At 62.7% G+C, this 14,808-nt stretch overlaps 2 non-coding genes across 2 annotated transcripts; both read right to left on the reverse strand.

Moving 5' to 3' along the window:
* Positions 1 to 3,565: 3,565 nt before the first annotated feature.
* Positions 3,566 to 3,684, reverse strand: LOC131865379 (5S ribosomal RNA). The gene has a single exon (XR_009364107.1). It is a non-coding gene; the product is annotated as a 5S ribosomal RNA (ribosomal RNA).
* Positions 3,685 to 11,489: 7,805 nt separating this feature from the next.
* LOC131865386 (5S ribosomal RNA) lies at positions 11,490 to 11,608 on the reverse strand. Its single transcript, XR_009364114.1, has one exon. It is a non-coding gene; the product is annotated as a 5S ribosomal RNA (ribosomal RNA).
* Positions 11,609 to 14,808: the final 3,200 nt, after the last annotated feature.

The raw sequence follows: 14,808 nt of genomic DNA on the forward strand, positions 1-14,808 counted from the left end.
CGTGCACCTTCGCCGCGGTGGGCACCATGGCGTGCACGAAGTCGGAGCCCGGTTTGCCCCGGGTGCGCACCTCGCGTGCACCTTCGCCGGGGTGGGCACCTTGGTGTGCAGACCTTGGCTGGGTTGCGCGCCCTGGTGGGCACCATGGTGCGCACCAAGGAGCGCTCCGAAGTGTGCTCCAAGGTGCGGCCTGCACGAAGTCGGAGCCCGGTTTGCCCCGGGTGTGCACCTCGGGTGGGCACCTTGGTGCGCATGCCTTGCCTGGGCTGCGCACCAGGGCGGGCTCAAGATGGCACCCGCGTTCCTTTTTTTTCACTATCTTTCAAAACGGAAATTTTAAAATCTCATTTTTTTTTGCCTTTTTCTGGAAATTAGTGAAGGCAGCGCATCAAAGGTGCGCACCTCGCTGCCCACCACGGTGCGCAACGCCGGTGGGCACCCGGGAGTGCTTCGAAGTGTGCTCCAAGGTGCTGCGTGCACGTTGTCGGAGCCCGGTTTGCCCCGGGTGCGCACCTCGCGTGCACCTTCGTCGGGGTGGGCACCTTGGCTGGGTTTGCCCCGGCTGCGCTCCGAAGCGGGGTTATTGGAGCGCCGCCTCTTTTTTTGTCGGAGCGTTTGGTGGGGTTTCTCGCATTGGCTCTTCCGAGGCCCGGTTGCCACCCTGGCGCGCACGAAGTCGGAAGTAGGGTTAATTGCCCGGGTGCGCACCTTTGCCAGGGTGGGCACCTTACCTGGGCTGCGCACCAGGGCGGGCTCAAGATGGCACGCGCGTTCCGTTTTTTTCACTATCTTTCAAAACGGAAATTTTAAAATCTCCTTTTTTTTTTGCCTTTTCTGGAAATTAGTGAAGGCAGCGCATCAAAGGTGCGCACCTCGCTGCCCACCTTGGTGTGCTCTGAGGTGCGCACCCGGGAGCGCTACGAAGTGTGCTCCAAGGTGCGGCGTGCACGTTGTCGGAGCCCGGTTTGCCCCGGGTGCGCACCTCGCCTGCACCTTGGCCGGGGTGGGCACCTTGGCTGGGTTTGCCCAGGGTGCGCTCCGAAGCGGGGTTACTGGAGCGCCCCCTCTTTTTTTGTCAGAGCGTTTGGTGGGGTTTCTCGCATTGGCTCTTCCCAGGCCCGGTTGTTGGGTGCGCTCCCACCCTGGCGCGCGCGAAGTTGGAAGTTGGGTTAATTGCCCGGGCGCGCACCTTCGCCAGGGTGGGCACCTTGGTGCGCACACCTTGGCTGGGCTGCGCACCAGGGCGGGCTCAAGATGGCACCAGCATTCCCTTTTTCTCACTATCTTTCAAAACGGAAATTTTAAAATCTCGTTTTTTTTTTGCCTTTTATGGAAATTAGTGAAGGCATCGCATCAAAGGTGCGCACCTCGCTGCCCACCTTGGTGTGCTCCGAGGTGCCCACCACGGTGCGCAACGCCGGTGCGAACCCGGGAGCGCCCCGATGTGTGCTCCAAGGTGCGGCGTGCACGAAGTCGGACCCCGGTTTGCCCCGGGTGCGCACCTCGCGTGCACCTTGGTGCGCACACCTTGGCTGGGTTGCGCGGCCTGGTGGGCACCATGGTGCGCACCAAGGAGCGCTCCGAAGTGTGCTCCAAGGTGCGGCGTGCACGAAGTCGGAGCCCGGTTTGCCCCGGGTACGCACCTCGCGTGCACCTTCGCCGGGGTGGGCACCTCGGCTGGGTTGCGCGCCCTGGTGCGCACCAAGGAGCGCTCCGAAGTGTGCTCCAAGGTGCGGCGTGCACGAAGTCGGAGCCCGGTTTGCCCCGGGTGCGCACCTTCGCCGCGGTGCGCACCATGGCGTGCACGAAGTCGGAGCCCGGTTTGCCCCGGGTGCGCACCTCGCGTGCACCTTCGGCGGGGTTGCGCGCCCTGGTGGGCACCATGGTGCGCACCAAGGAGCGCTCCGAAGTGTGCTCCAAGGTGCGGCGTGCACGAAGTCGGAGCCCGGTTTGCCCCGGGTGCGCACCTCGCGTGCACCTTCGGCGGGGTTGCGCGCCCTGGTGGGCACCATGGTGCGCACCAAGGAGCGCTCCGAAGTGTGCTCCAAGGTGCGGCGTGCACGAAGTCGGAGCCCGGTTTGCCCCGGGTGCGCACCTCGCGTGCACCTTCGCCGCGGTGGGCACCATGGCGTGCACGAAGTCGGAGCCCGGTTTGCCCCGGGTGCGCACCTCGCGTGCACCTTCGCCGGGGTGGGCACCTCGGCTGGGTTGCGCGCCCTGGTGCGCACCAAGGAGCGCTCCGAAGTGTGCTCCAAGGTGCGGCGTGCACGAAGTCGGAGCCCGGTTTGCCCCGGGTGCGCACCTCGCGTGCACCTTCGCCAGGGTGGGCACCTCGGTGCGCACACCTTCTCAATGTTTTCTTGCCTTTTCTGGAAATTGGTGAAGGCAGCGCATCAAAGGTGCGCACCTCGGTGTGCTCCGAGGTGCGAACCCGAGAGCGCTCCGAGGTGCCCACGAAGTCGAAAGTCGGGTTAATTGCATTGTTTTCCCCGGGTGCGCTCCGAGGTGCGCAACATCGGCGCGCACCAAGGAGGGCTCCGAAGTGTGCTCCAAGGTGCGCACGATGGCGTGCACCTCTGGTGCGCACGATTCGGAGCTCGGTTTGACCGGGGTGCGCACACCTTGGCTGGGTTGCGCACCTTTTGTGCGCTCCAAGGTGCGCACGAAGTCGGAGCTCGGTTTGCCCCGGGTGCGCACCTTCGCCAGGGTGCGCACCTTGATGCGCACGCCTTGGCTGGGCTGCGCACCTTGGTGGGCGCCATGGTGCGCACCTTTCGTGCGCTCCAAGGTGCGCACGAAGTCGGAGCTCGGTTTGCCCCGGGTGCGCACCTTGGTGGGCGCCATGGTGCACTCCGAGGTGCCCAAGATTGGTGCGCACCAAGGAGCGCTCCGAAGTGCGCTCCAAGGTGCGCGCGAAGTCGAAAGTTGGGTTAATTGTCCGGTTTGCCTCGGGTGCGCACCTTGCGTGCACCTTCGCCAGGGTGGGCGCCTTGGTGCGCACACCTTGGCTGGGCTGCGCACACCTTGGCACCCGCGTTTCCTTCATTTTAAATTTTTTTTTTTTACAATCTCTCAAGTGGGAAATTCTATAATCTCAACTTTTTTTGCCTTTTCAGGAAACTTTTGAATGGAGCGCATCATTGGTGCGCTCCGAAGTGTGCTCCAAAGCTCTCTCCAGCTGCGTGCACCTGCCCCGGCCGCGCACCCGGCCCCGCCCAGCTTCGCTCACCTGTCCCGGGCGTCTGGTGCGGAACCTTAGAGTAAGAAACATCACCGTGCACCTTGGCCAACGTGCGCGACTCGACCGAGCGCGCACTGGCCGAGGTGCACACCGATTTCACCTGGGTGCGCGCGCAGCACCTCGGGCGCACCGGGGTGCGCGCACAACGCCCGGGTTGCACCGTGGCCTGTGTGCTCGGGGCGCCTCGGGTGCGCGCTCGGTGTCGCCCCCCGCGCGCGCGGTAGTGCGGGCAGCGCACCCCGGCCCGGCCCGGCCCCGACGAGAACGCAAACGGGCAAAAGGTTTATTCAAATAGCATTGCGACGCCCGGCGAAAAACTAAAAAAGGGTGCAACACCGGGACTTCCCGGGAGGTCACCCATCCCAGTACTACTCCGGCCCAAGCGCGCTTAACTGCGGAGTTCTGATGGGATCCGGTGCACTAACGCTGGTATGATCGCACCCGTTATGAGCTTGTCGCAGTGTGTACTTAGCAAACCGCGACCCACGTGCGAATCCACCCCGGCCACCCACCCCCGTCGAGGTGCACACCCTCCCTCGCGAAGTGCGCCCCGTTCGCCAAGTGTGAGCCCTGCCCGGGTGCGCGCACCTTGCTAGGGCGTCGGGTGTGCACCCGGCCCGGCCTACGTGCGTGCACCTGGAGGGGGCGTCGTGTGCGTGCAGTGTCCCGTCTGCAACGCGGTGCCCACACACCACCTCGGGCGCAACGACCTGCGCTCACATGTGGGCCGAGTGCACCTTGGTGCATGTTCGGGGCGCCTCGGGTGCACGCTCGATCTTGCCCCGGTGCACCAAGGCGCTCGGTTTGCCCCGGGTGCGCACTTGGTGCAAGGTGGGCACCCAAAATAGGGATCAAGCACCAAAACACAAGTTTCGGGATGCAAAATGGGACCCAAGGACCACAAATGCGTTCCAAGACCCATGATGGGTCCACGAGAACAAAAATGTGTTCCGAGACTTAATAAACAAATATTGGGTTTTAGGAGAAGAAACATGCTCTGATGCCCAAAACGAGAATCGACCCCGAAAAGGCCACAGGCCAAAAGTGGGATGCGAGACAAAAAAAAATGGGACCCGAGGACCAAAATTGGGTTCCCAGGTCGAAGACAGGGCAACCGGACAAGAAACGACCTCTAAGGCTCGAAATGAGTCCCGACGACTAAAACTTGACAAGAAGCACCCATCAGGCACCCAACTCGACACCCATGGGATGCCGACCCACCCGGGCTTCCACCTAGCACACCTTGGCACCCACCCACCCTCGCACCCAACCTCGCACCCAACTTAGCACCTTTGAACCCACATTGGCACTCACCCTGACCCTGGCACCTTGGAACCCACATTGGCACTCACCTTGACCCTGGCACCCACCTTTGCACTCACCTTGGGACCCACCCTGGCTCCCACCTCGGCACCCACCCAGACACCCACCTTGGTTCCTTGGCACCCACCTTGGATCCTTGGCACCCACCCCGACACCCACCTTGGCACGCAACTTGGCTACTTGCCACCCACCTTGGCTCCTTGACGCCCACCCCGACAACCACCCCGTGACCTACCCTGGCTAGGGTTGGTGCACACCCACCCTGGTGCCCACCTTGGCACCCACCCTATGACCCACCTTGGCACGCACCTTAGTACCCACCCCGTTACCCACCCTAGGACCCACCCCGTGACCCACCTTGGCCAGGGTGGGTGCCTTGGTGCGCACAACTTGCCTGGGCTGCACACCAGGGCGGGCTCAAGATGGCACCCGCGTTCCGTTTTTTTCACTATCTTTCAAAACGGAAATTTTAAAATCTCATTTTTTTCTTTTTTTTGCCTTTTCTGGAAATTAGTGAAGGCAGCGCATCAAAGGTGCGCAATGCTGGTGCGAACCCGGGAGCGCTCCGATGTGTGCTCCAAGGTGCGGCGTGCACGAAGTCCGAGCCCGGTTTGCCCCGGGTGCGCACCTCGCGTGCACCTTCGCCGGGGTGAGCACCTTGGCTGGGTTGCGCGCCCTGGTGCGTACCAAGGAGCGCTCTGAAGTGTGCTCCAAGGTGCGGCGTGCACGAAGTCGGAGCCCGGTTTGCCCCGGGTGTGCACCTCGGGTGCGCACCTCGCGTGCACCTTCGCTGCGGTGGGCACCTTGGCTGGGTTGCGCGCCTTGGTGGGCACCATGCAGTGCACGAAGTCGGAGCCCGGTTTGCCCCGGGCGCGCACCTCCGCCAGGGTGGGCACCTTGGTGCGCACAACTTGCCTGGGCTGCGCATCAGGAAGGGCTCAAGATGGCACCCGCGTTCCGTTTTTTTCACTATCTTTCAGAACGGAAATTTTAAAATATCGTTTTTTTTTGCCTTTTCTGGAAATTAGTGAAGGCAGCGCATCAAAGGTGCGCAACGCTGGTGCGAACCTGGGAGCGCTCCGATGTGTGCTCCAAGGTGCGGCGTGCACGAAGTCGGAGCCCGGTTTGCCTCGGGTGCGCCCTGGTGGGCACCATGGTGCGCACCAAGGAGCGCTCCGAAGTGTGCTCCAAGGTGCGGCCTGCACGAAGTCGGAGCCCGGTTTGCCCCGGGTGTGCACCTCGGGTGGGCACCTTGGTGCGCATGCCTTGCCTGGGCTGCGCACCAGGGCGGGCTCAAGATGGCACCCGCGTTCCTTTTTTTTCACTATCTTTCAAAACGGAAATTTTAAAATCTCATTTTTTTTTGCCTTTTTCTGGAAATTAGTGAAGGCAGCGCATCAAAGGTGCGCACCTCGCTGCCCACCACGGTGCGCAACGCCGGTGGGCACCCGGGAGTGCTTCGAAGTGTGCTCCAAGGTGCTGCGTGCACGTTGTCGGAGCCCGGTTTGCCCCGGGTGCGCACCTCGCGTGCACCTTCGTCGGGGTGGGCACCTTGGCTTGGTTTGCCCCGGCTGCGCTCCGAAGCGGGGTTATTGGAGCGCCGCCTCTTTTTTTGTCGGAGCGTTTGGTGGGGTTTCTCGCATTGGCTCTTCCGAGGCCCGGTTGCCACCCTGGCGCGCACGAAGTCGGAAGTAGGGTTAATTGCCCGGGTGCGCACCTTTGCCAGGGTGGCACCTTACCTGGGCTGCGCACCAGGGCGGGCTCAAGATGGCACGCGCGTTCCGTTTTTTTCACTATCTTTCAAAACGGAAATTTTAAAATCTCCTTTTTTTTTTGCCTTTTCTGGAAATTAGTGAAGGCAGCGCATCAAAGGTGCGCACCTCGCTGCCCACCTTGGTGTGCTCTGAGGTGCGCACCCGGGAGCGCTACGAAGTGTGCTCCAAGGTGCGGCGTGCACGTTGTCGGAGCCCGGTTTGCCCCGGGTGCGCACCTCGCCTGCACCTTGGCCGGGGTGGGCACCTTGGCTGGGTTTGCCCAGGGTGCGCTCCGAAGCGGGGTTACTGGAGCGCCCCCTCTTTTTTTGTCAGAGAGTTTGGTGGGGTTTCTCGCATTGGCTCTTCCCAGGCCCGGTTGTTGGGTGCGCTCCCACCCTGGCGCGCGCGAAGTTGGAAGTTGGGTTAATTGCCCGGGCGCGCACCTTCGCCAGGGTGGGCACCTTGGTGCGCAAACCTTGGCTGGGCTGCGCACCAGGGCGGGCTCAAGATGGCACCAGCATTCCCTTTTTCTCACTATCTTTCAAAACGGAAATTTTAAAATCTCGTTTTTTTTTTGCCTTTTATGGAAATTAGTGAAGGCATCGCATCAAAGGTGCGCACCTCGCTGCCCACCTTGGTGTGCTCCGAGGTGCCCACCACGGTGCGCAACGCCGGTGCGAACCCGGGAGCGCCCCGATGTGTGCTCCAAGGTGCGGCGTGCACGAAGTCGGACCCCGGTTTGCCCCGGGTGCGCACCTCGCGTGCACCTTGGTGCGCACACCTTGGCTGGGTTGCGCGGCCTGGTGGGCACCATGGTGCGCACCAAGGAGCGCTCCGAAGTGTGCTCCAAGGTGCGGCGTGCACGAAGTCGGAGCCCGGTTTGCCCCGGGTGCGCACCTTCGCCGCGGTGGGCACCATGGCGTGCACGAAGTCGGAGCCCGGTTTGCCCCGGGTGCGCACCTCGCGTGCACCTTCGCCGGGGTGGGCACCTCGGCTGGGTTGCGCGCCCTGGTGCGCACCAAGGAGCGCTCTGAAGTGTGCTCCAAGGTGCGGCGTGCACGAAGTCGGAGCCCGGTTTGCCCCGGGTGTGCACCTCGCGTGCACCTTCGCTGCGGTGGGCACCTTGGCTGGGTTGCGCGCCTTGGTGGGCACCATGCAGTGCACGAAGTCGGAGCCCGGTTTGCCCCGGGCGCGCACCTCCGCCAGGGTGGGCACCTTGGTGCGCACAACTTGCCTGGGCTGCGCACCAGGAAGGGCTCAAGATGGCACCCGCGTTCCGTTTTTTTCACTATCTTTCAGAACGGAAATTTTAAAATATCGTTTTTTTTTGCCTTTTCTGGAAATTAGTGAAGGCAGCGCATCAAAGGTGCGCAACGCTGGTGCGAACCTGGGAGCGCTCCGATGTGTGCTCCAAGGTGCGGCGTGCACGAAGTCGGACCCCGGTTTGCCCCGGGTGCGCACCTCGCGTGCACCTTGGTGCGCACACCTTGGCTGGGTTGCGCGCCCTGGTGGGCACCATGGTGCGCACCAAGGAGCGCTCCGAAGTGTGCTCCAAGGTGCGGCGTGCACGAAGTCGGAGCCCGGTTTGCCCCGGGTGCGCACCTCGCGTGCACCTTCGCCGCGGTGGGCACCATGGCGTGCACGAAGTCGGAGCCCGGTTTGCCCCGGGTGCGCACCTCGCGTGCACCTTCGCCGGGGTGGGCACCTTGGTGTGCAGACCTTGGCTGGGTTGCGCGCCCTGGTGGGCACCATGGTGCGCACCAAGGAGCGCTCCGAAGTGTGCTCCAAGGTGCGGCCTGCACGAAGTCGGAGCCCGGTTTGCCCCGGGTGTGCACCTCGGGTGGGCACCTTGGTGCGCATGCCTTGCCTGGGCTGCGCACCAGGGCGGGCTCAAGATGGCACCCGCGTTCCTTTTTTTTCACTATCTTTCAAAACGGAAATTTTAAAATCTCATTTTTTTTTGCCTTTTTCTGGAAATTAGTGAAGGCAGCGCATCAAAGGTGCGCACCTCGCTGCCCACCACGGTGCGCAACGCCGGTGGGCACCCGGGAGTGCTTCGAAGTGTGCTCCAAGGTGCTGCGTGCACGTTGTCGGAGCCCGGTTTGCCCCGGGTGCGCACCTCGCGTGCACCTTCGTCGGGGTGGGCACCTTGGCTGGGTTTGCCCCGGCTGCGCTCCGAAGCGGGGTTATTGGAGCGCCGCCTCTTTTTTTGTCGGAGCGTTTGGTGGGGTTTCTCGCATTGGCTCTTCCGAGGCCCGGTTGCCACCCTGGCGCGCACGAAGTCGGAAGTAGGGTTAATTGCCCGGGTGCGCACCTTTGCCAGGGTGGGCACCTTACCTGGGCTGCGCACCAGGGCGGGCTCAAGATGGCACGCGCGTTCCGTTTTTTTCACTATCTTTCAAAACGGAAATTTTAAAATCTCCTTTTTTTTTTGCCTTTTCTGGAAATTAGTGAAGGCAGCGCATCAAAGGTGCGCACCTCGCTGCCCACCTTGGTGTGCTCTGAGGTGCGCACCCGGGAGCGCTACGAAGTGTGCTCCAAGGTGCGGCGTGCACGTTGTCGGAGCCCGGTTTGCCCCGGGTGCGCACCTCGCCTGCACCTTGGCCGGGGTGGGCACCTTGGCTGGGTTTGCCCAGGGTGCGCTCCGAAGCGGGGTTACTGGAGCGCCCCCTCTTTTTTTGTCAGAGCGTTTGGTGGGGTTTCTCGCATTGGCTCTTCCCAGGCCCGGTTGTTGGGTGCGCTCCCACCCTGGCGCGCGCGAAGTTGGAAGTTGGGTTAATTGCCCGGGCGCGCACCTTCGCCAGGGTGGGCACCTTGGTGCGCACACCTTGGCTGGGCTGCGCACCAGGGCGGGCTCAAGATGGCACCAGCATTCCCTTTTTCTCACTATCTTTCAAAACGGAAATTTTAAAATCTCGTTTTTTTTTTGCCTTTTATGGAAATTAGTGAAGGCATCGCATCAAAGGTGCGCACCTCGCTGCCCACCTTGGTGTGCTCCGAGGTGCCCACCACGGTGCGCAACGCCGGTGCGAACCCGGGAGCGCCCCGATGTGTGCTCCAAGGTGCGGCGTGCACGAAGTCGGACCCCGGTTTGCCCCGGGTGCGCACCTCGCGTGCACCTTGGTGCGCACACCTTGGCTGGGTTGCGCGGCCTGGTGGGCACCATGGTGCGCACCAAGGAGCGCTCCGAAGTGTGCTCCAAGGTGCGGCGTGCACGAAGTCGGAGCCCGGTTTGCCCCGGGTACGCACCTCGCGTGCACCTTCGCCGGGGTGGGCACCTCGGCTGGGTTGCGCGCCCTGGTGCGCACCAAGGAGCGCTCCGAAGTGTGCTCCAAGGTGCGGCGTGCACGAAGTCGGAGCCCGGTTTGCCCCGGGTGCGCACCTTCGCCGCGGTGCGCACCATGGCGTGCACGAAGTCGGAGCCCGGTTTGCCCCGGGTGCGCACCTCGCGTGCACCTTCGGCGGGGTTGCGCGCCCTGGTGGGCACCATGGTGCGCACCAAGGAGCGCTCCGAAGTGTGCTCCAAGGTGCGGCGTGCACGAAGTCGGAGCCCGGTTTGCCCCGGGTGCGCACCTCGCGTGCACCTTCGGCGGGGTTGCGCGCCCTGGTGGGCACCATGGTGCGCACCAAGGAGCGCTCCGAAGTGTGCTCCAAGGTGCGGCGTGCACGAAGTCGGAGCCCGGTTTGCCCCGGGTGCGCACCTCGCGTGCACCTTCGCCGCGGTGGGCACCATGGCGTGCACGAAGTCGGAGCCCGGTTTGCCCCGGGTGCGCACCTCGCGTGCACCTTCGCCGGGGTGGGCACCTCGGCTGGGTTGCGCGCCCTGGTGCGCACCAAGGAGCGCTCCGAAGTGTGCTCCAAGGTGCGGCGTGCACGAAGTCGGAGCCCGGTTTGCCCCGGGTGCGCACCTCGCGTGCACCTTCGCCAGGGTGGGCACCTCGGTGCGCACACCTTCTCAATGTTTTCTTGCCTTTTCTGGAAATTGGTGAAGGCAGCGCATCAAAGGTGCGCACCTCGGTGTGCTCCGAGGTGCGAACCCGAGAGCGCTCCGAGGTGCCCACGAAGTCGAAAGTCGGGTTAATTGCATTGTTTTCCCCGGGTGCGCTCCGAGGTGCGCAACATCGGCGCGCACCAAGGAGGGCTCCGAAGTGTGCTCCAAGGTGCGCACGATGGCGTGCACCTCTGGTGCGCACGATTCGGAGCTCGGTTTGACCGGGGTGCGCACACCTTGGCTGGGTTGCGCACCTTTTGTGCGCTCCAAGGTGCGCACGAAGTCGGAGCTCGGTTTGCCCCGGGTGCGCACCTTCGCCAGGGTGCGCACCTTGATGCGCACGCCTTGGCTGGGCTGCGCACCTTGGTGGGCGCCATGGTGCGCACCTTTCGTGCGCTCCAAGGTGCGCACGAAGTCGGAGCTCGGTTTGCCCCGGGTGCGCACCTTGGTGGGCGCCATGGTGCACTCCGAGGTGCCCAAGATTGGTGCGCACCAAGGAGCGCTCCGAAGTGCGCTCCAAGGTGCGCGCGAAGTCGAAAGTTGGGTTAATTGTCCGGTTTGCCTCGGGTGCGCACCTTGCGTGCACCTTCGCCAGGGTGGGCGCCTTGGTGCGCACACCTTGGCTGGGCTGCGCACACCTTGGCACCCGCGTTTCCTTCATTTTAAATTTTTTTTTTTTACAATCTCTCAAGTGGGAAATTCTATAATCTCAACTTTTTTTGCCTTTTCAGGAAACTTTTGAATGGAGCGCATCATTGGTGCGCTCCGAAGTGTGCTCCAAAGCTCTCTCCAGCTGCGTGCACCTGCCCCGGCCGCGCACCCGGCCCCGCCCAGCTTCGCTCACCTGTCCCGGGCGTCTGGTGCGGAACCTTAGAGTAAGAAACATCACCGTGCACCTTGGCCAACGTGCGCGACTCGACCGAGCGCGCACTGGCCGAGGTGCACACCGATTTCACCTGGGTGCGCGCGCAGCACCTCGGGCGCACCGGGGTGCGCGCACAACGCCCGGGTTGCACCGTGGCCTGTGTGCTCGGGGCGCCTCGGGTGCGCGCTCGGTGTCGCCCCCCGCGCGCGCGGTAGTGCGGGCAGCGCACCCCGGCCCGGCCCGGCCCCGACGAGAACGCAAACGGGCAAAAGGTTTATTCAAATAGCATTGCGACGCCCGGCGAAAAACTAAAAAAGGGTGCAACACCGGGACTTCCCGGGAGGTCACCCATCCCAGTACTACTCCGGCACAAGCGCGCTTAACTGCGGAGTTCTGATGGGATCCGGTGCACTAACGCTGGTATGATCGCACCCGTTATGAGCTTGTCGCAGTGTGTACTTAGCAAACCGCGACCCACGTGCGAATCCACCCCGGCCACCCACCCCCGTCGAGGTGCACACCCTCCCTCGCGAAGTGCGCCCCGTTCGCCAAGTGTGAGCCCTGCCCGGGTGCGCGCACCTTGCTAGGGCGTCGGGTGTGCACCCGGCCCGGCCTACGTGCGTGCACCTGGAGGGGGCGTCGTGTGCGTGCAGTGTCCCGTCTGCAACGCGGTGCCCACACACCACCTCGGGCGCAACGACCTGCGCTCACATGTGGGCCGAGTGCACCTTGGTGCATGTTCGGGGCGCCTCGGGTGCACGCTCGATCTTGCCCCGGTGCACCAAGGCGCTCGGTTTGCCCCGGGTGCGCACTTGGTGCAAGGTGGGCACCCAAAATAGGGATCAAGCACCAAAACACAAGTTTCGGGATGCAAAATGGGACCCAAGGACCACAAATGCGTTCCAAGACCCATGATGGGTCCACGAGAACAAAAATGTGTTCCGAGACTTAATAAACAAATATTGGGTTTTAGGAGAAGAAACATGCTCTGATGCCCAAAACGAGAATCGACCCCGAAAAGGCCACAGGCCAAAAGTGGGATGCGAGACAAAAAAAAATGGGACCCGAGGACCAAAATTGGGTTCCCAGGTCGAAGACAGGGCAACCGGACAAGAAACGACCTCTAAGGCTCGAAATGAGTCCCGACGACTAAAACTTGACAAGAAGCACCCATCAGGCACCCAACTCGACACCCATGGGATGCCGACCCACCCGGGCTTCCACCTAGCACACCTTGGCACCCACCCACCCTCGCACCCAACCTCGCACCCAACTTAGCACCTTTGAACCCACATTGGCACTCACCCTGACCCTGGCACCTTGGAACCCACATTGGCACTCACCTTGACCCTGGCACCCACCTTTGCACTCACCTTGGGACCCACCCTGGCTCCCACCTCGGCACCCACCCAGACACCCACCTTGGTTCCTTGGCACCCACCTTGGATCCTTGGCACCCACCCCGACACCCACCTTGGCACGCAACTTGGCTACTTGCCACCCACCTTGGCTCCTTGACGCCCACCCCGACAACCACCCCGTGACCTACCCTGGCTAGGGTTGGTGCACACCCACCCTGGTGCCCACCTTGGCACCCACCCTATGACCCACCTTGGCACGCACCTTAGTACCCACCCCGTTACCCACCCTAGGACCCACCCCGTGACCCACCTTGGCCAGGGTGGGTGCCTTGGTGCGCACAACTTGCCTGGGCTGCACACCAGGGCGGGCTCAAGATGGCACCCGCGTTCCGTTTTTTTCACTATCTTTCAAAACGGAAATTTTAAAATCTCATTTTTTTCTTTTTTTTGCCTTTTCTGGAAATTAGTGAAGGCAGCGCATCAAAGGTGCGCAATGCTGGTGCGAACCCGGGAGCGCTCCGATGTGTGCTCCAAGGTGCGGCGTGCACGAAGTCCGAGCCCGGTTTGCCCCGGGTGCGCACCTCGCGTGCACCTTCGCCGGGGTGAGCACCTTGGCTGGGTTGCGCGCCCTGGTGCGTACCAAGGAGCGCTCTGAAGTGTGCTCCAAGGTGCGGCGTGCACGAAGTCGGAGCCCGGTTTGCCCCGGGTGTGCACCTCGGGTGCGCACCTCGCGTGCACCTTCGCTGCGGTGGGCACCTTGGCTGGGTTGCGCGCCTTGGTGGGCACCATGCAGTGCACGAAGTCGGAGCCCGGTTTGCCCCGGGCGCGCACCTCCGCCAGGGTGGGCACCTTGGTGCGCACAACTTGCCTGGGCTGCGCATCAGGAAGGGCTCAAGATGGCACCCGCGTTCCGTTTTTTTCACTATCTTTCAGAACGGAAATTTTAAAATATCGTTTTTTTTTGCCTTTTCTGGAAATTAGTGAAGGCAGCGCATCAAAGGTGCGCAACGCTGGTGCGAACCTGGGAGCGCTCCGATGTGTGCTCCAAGGTGCGGCGTGCACGAAGTCGGAGCCCGGTTTGCCTCGGGTGCGCCCTGGTGGGCACCATGGTGCGCACCAAGGAGCGCTCCGAAGTGTGCTCCAAGGTGCGGCCTGCACGAAGTCGGAGCCCGGTTTGCCCCGGGTGTGCACCTCGGGTGGGCACCTTGGTGCGCATGCCTTGCCTGGGCTGCGCACCAGGGCGGGCTCAAGATGGCACCCGCGTTCCTTTTTTTTCACTATCTTTCAAAACGGAAATTTTAAAATCTCATTTTTTTTTGCCTTTTTCTGGAAATTAGTGAAGGCAGCGCATCAAAGGTGCGCACCTCGCTGCCCACCACGGTGCGCAACGCCGGTGGGCACCCGGGAGTGCTTCGAAGTGTGCTCCAAGGTGCTGCGTGCACGTTGTCGGAGCCCGGTTTGCCCCGGGTGCGCACCTCGCGTGCACCTTCGTCGGGGTGGGCACCTTGGCTTGGTTTGCCCCGGCTGCGCTCCGAAGCGGGGTTATTGGAGCGCCGCCTCTTTTTTTGTCGGAGCGTTTGGTGGGGTTTCTCGCATTGGCTCTTCCGAGGCCCGGTTGCCACCCTGGCGCGCACGAAGTCGGAAGTAGGGTTAATTGCCCGGGTGCGCACCTTTGCCAGGGTGGCACCTTACCTGGGCTGCGCACCAGGGCGGGCTCAAGATGGCACGCGCGTTCCGTTTTTTTCACTATCTTTCAAAACGGAAATTTTAAAATCTCCTTTTTTTTTTGCCTTTTCTGGAAATTAGTGAAGGCAGCGCATCAAAGGTGCGCACCTCGCTGCCCACCTTGGTGTGCTCTGAGGTGCGCACCCGGGAGCGCTACGAAGTGTGCTCCAAGGTGCGGCGTGCACGTTGTCGGAGCCCGGTTTGCCCCGGGTGCGCACCTCGCCTGCACCTTGGCCGGGGTGGGCACCTTGGCTGGGTTTGCCCAGGGTGCGCTCCGAAGCGGGGTTACTGGAGCGCCCCCTCTTTTTTTGTCAGAGAGTTTGGTGGGGTTTCTCGCATTGGCTCTTCCCAGGCCCGGTTGTTGGGTGCGCTCCCACCCTGGCGCGCGCGAAGTTGGAAGTTGGGTTAATTGCCCGGGCGCGCACCTTCGCCAGGGTGGGCACCTTGGTGCGCAAACCTTGGCTGGGCTGCGCACCAGGGCGGGCTCAAGATGGCACCAGCATTCCCTTTTTCTCACTATCTTTCAAAACGGAAATTTTAAAATCTCG

Source organism: Cryptomeria japonica, unplaced genomic scaffold (genome assembly GCF_030272615.1).
Source record: "Cryptomeria japonica unplaced genomic scaffold, Sugi_1.0 HiC_scaffold_109, whole genome shotgun sequence".
Lineage (NCBI taxonomy): Eukaryota > Viridiplantae > Streptophyta > Pinopsida > Cupressales > Cupressaceae > Cryptomeria > Cryptomeria japonica.